Source organism: Chanodichthys erythropterus, chromosome 20 (assembly GCF_024489055.1).
Source record: "Chanodichthys erythropterus isolate Z2021 chromosome 20, ASM2448905v1, whole genome shotgun sequence".
Taxonomy (NCBI): domain Eukaryota; kingdom Metazoa; phylum Chordata; class Actinopteri; order Cypriniformes; family Xenocyprididae; genus Chanodichthys; species Chanodichthys erythropterus.
The window spans coordinates 6,784,636-6,788,111 of record NC_090240.1 but is presented as its reverse complement, the minus strand read 5'-3'; the positions used below and the strand labels follow the sequence as shown (position 1 = coordinate 6,788,111).

Genomic DNA, 3,476 nt, shown 5'->3' with positions numbered 1-3,476 from the left:
CAGTGGAGAGCGCGAACGCAGTCCCCCACTACCATAAATTATGCAGTCAAGATTCCCACATTTGGGGAATTCGCAGGGGTCAGCACAACCGGGGTGCAATGGCTGAGCCTCGCCCTGGGTGAACCACCTTCCTGATCATGGTGTCTCCCCTGCCAGGTAAGCATGAGTCCCCAGGCCTCCAGTCAGAGGCTACCCTATCCCTCTTTGCCGTCCTCATCAACGGTGACCCCCCTCCCCCACCCCAAGCAAAGGAAGGGCGTGTCCCTTCCATTACTTGACTGCGATTTCCGTGACCATGCCTTCAAGCCGGCAAACTGCCAAGCACCTACAGGTGCTGGTCGTATGATTAGAATGTCATCAAAAAGTTGATTTCTTTCACTAATTCCTTTCAAAAAGTCAAACTTGTATATTATGTACATTGCACACAGACTGATATATTTCAAATGTTTATTTCTTTTAATTTTGATGATTATAACTGACAACTAAGGAAAATCCCAAATCCGGTATCTCAGCAAATTTAGAATATTACTTAAGACCAATACAAAGAAAGGATTTTTAGAAATCTTGGCCAACTGAAAATTATAAACATGAAAAGTATGAGCATGTGCAGCACTCAATACTTAGTTGGGGCTCCTTTTGCCTGAATTACTGCAGCAATGCGGCGTGGCATGGAGTCGATCGGTCTGTGGCACTGCTCAGGTGTTATGAGAGCCCAGGTTGCTCTGATAGTGGCCTTCAGCTCTTCTGCATTGTTGGGTCTGGCATATGGCATCTTCCTCTTCACAATACCCCGTAGATTTTCTATGGGGTTAAGGTCAGGCGAGTTTGCTGGCCAATTAAGAACAGGGATACCATGGTCCTTAAACCGGGTACTGGTAGCTTTGGCACTGTGTGCAGGTGCCAAGTCCTGTTGGGAAATGAAATCTGCATCTCCATAAAGTTGGTCAGCAGCAGGAAGCATGAAGTGCTCTAAAACTTCCTGGTATACGGCTGCGTTGACCTTGGACCTCAGAAAACACAGTGGGCCAACACCAGCAGATGACATGGCACCCCAAACCATCACTGACTGTGGAAACTTTAGGCTGGCCCTCAAGCGACGTGGATTGTGTGCCTCTCCTCTCTTCCTCCAGACTCTGGGACCCCGATTTCCAAAGCAAATGCTAAATTGACTTTCATCAGAGAACGTAACTTTGGACCACTCAGCAGCAGTCCAGTCCTTTTTGTCGAGGCGCCTCTGACGCTGTCTGTTGTTCAAGAGTGGCTTGACACAAGGAACGAGACAGCTGAAAACCATGTCTTGCATACGTCTGTGCGCAGGGGTTCTTGAAGCACTGACTCCAGCTGCAGTCCACTCTTTGTGAATCTCCCCCACATTTTTGAATGGGTTCTGTTTCACAGTCCTCTCCAGGGTGCGGTTATCCCTATTGCTAGTACACTTTTTTTCTACCACATCTTTTCCTTCCCTTCGCCTCTCTATTAATGTGCTTGGACACAGAGCTCTGCGAACAGCCATCCTCTTTTGCAATGACCTTTTGTGTCTTGGCCTCCTTGTGCAAGGTGTCAGTGGTCGTCTTTTGGACAACTGTCAAGTCAGCAGTCTTCCCCATGACTGTGTAGCCTACAGAACTAGACTGAGAGACCATTTAAAGGCCTTTGCAGGTGTTTTGAGTTAATTAGCTGATAAGAGTGTGTGGCACCAGGTGTCTTCAATATTGAACCTTTTCACAATATTCTAATTTTCTGAGATAGTGATGTAACAAGGTTAGTAGATATGGGAAGAAGGAGGCGGGAACCGGCGAACATTCAACAAAACTTTAATATAAAATAAACAAACAAAACGAAAGTAATGCCGGCAGACCCTCGCGGACGTCTGCCGGCCACACAAACATAATAAAACATAAAATAAAGTCCAGGCCTGGTCCTCTCTCGTCCTTCACTGATGTCGCTCCTCCTTTTATGCCTCCGGAGCTCCTCCGTGAGAGACTCGAGGCTCTCGCCCGCCCTGCTCGTCACATACCCCCAACGCCCCTCGCAGGCCGGGGGGTACCTCCGAGACTGCGCTTTACTCCCCCCCGGGGCCTGTCTCGGCGGCCGCAGCACCTGGGGGTAAGGACAGACAAGACGAGAGAAAGGAGACGGAAGCAAGGGGAGCGACAGGACGAGAGAGGGGATAGAGGAAAAAGAAAGAAAAAAAAATGCTGGGTCCGGCTCCCAGACACACTGCCGCTCGGTCCTCAGCCTGCCAAGAGGCTCTTCTTCGCGGTGCCATGCGGTGGCACTGGACGCTCGGTGGACGGCCCGATCCTCGACCGCCTCCTGGCGGCCGGCGATGGCTCCTCCGACTGAGGGCAGCCGGCAGCGAGTCCCCCGTCCCCTGCTCCTCCCCTTCATGGCGGACGGCAGCAGGCTCCGGCCCACGGCAGACGGCGGCGACTCCTCCGCTCCCTCCAGGTCCAGGACGGCAGCCACCCCACCTCGTCCCAGGAGCACGGCATCCGGGTCTCCGTCCCACCTTTCACAAGGCTCCAGCACCACCGCCTCGGGCAGCCTTTCGCGGTCTCCACTTCCGCGCTGCCCGAACTCCGCAGCACCGCGATCCCCCTCAGCAGTGAGGGCTCTCCGACAGCATGTCCCTCCTTCCTCCCGGGTTTCGGCACCAATGTAACACGGTTAGTAGATATGGGAAGAAGGAGGCGGGAACCGGCGAACATTCAACAAAACTTTAATATAAAATAAACAAACAAAACGAAAGTAATGCCGGCAGACCCTCGCGGACGTCTGCCGGCCACACAAACATAACAAAACATAAAATAAAGTCCAGGCCTGGTCCTCTCTCGTCCTTCACTGATGTCGCTCCTCCTTTTATGCCTCCGGAGCTCCTCCGTGAGAGACTCGAGGCCGGCACGCCTCGCAGGTGACGCTCATTATCACTCGCGTCACCGGCCTCGCGCCGTTCCCTCACGGCTCTCGCCCGCCCTGCTCGTCACAAGTGACTATACTCATCAAAATGAAAAGAAATAAACATGTGAAACCTCTCAGTCTGTGTGTAATGAACGAATATGATATATACAAGTTTCACTTTTTGAAAGGAATTAGTGAAATAAATCAACTTTTTGATGACATTCTAATTATATGACCAGCACCTGTACACGAGCTGCGGTCCTTTAGACCAGTGTTTCCCATCAGTCAGGCGTGTTTGATTAGATGTCTCCCTGATCAAACACACCCGATCCAACTCATCAGCTCGTTGGTAAAGACTCCAAGACCTCAGACGGGCGCATCAGACAAGAGTGACATTCAAGACGTGCAGTGCTGGTTTGGGAACCGCTGCTTTGGAACAACGGCGACCGTTTCATAAGGGTGCGAGACGGTGCCACCCTGCCAGCCACCCCACCGCAGGTACATAGAGACTCCTTGTGAAGCTCCAGCGACATTCCCTCTGCTATTAACCACAACGATTTGCAGTCCCCCAAAAG

General features: G+C 51.6%; 1 non-coding gene across 1 annotated transcript; it reads right to left on the bottom strand.

Annotated features, from left to right (window-relative positions):
- On the bottom strand, window positions 1-164 carry LOC137010069 (U1 spliceosomal RNA). The gene has a single exon (XR_010893148.1). It is a non-coding gene; the product is annotated as a U1 spliceosomal RNA (small nuclear RNA).
- Between the last annotated feature and the right edge of the window lie 3,312 nt (window positions 165-3,476).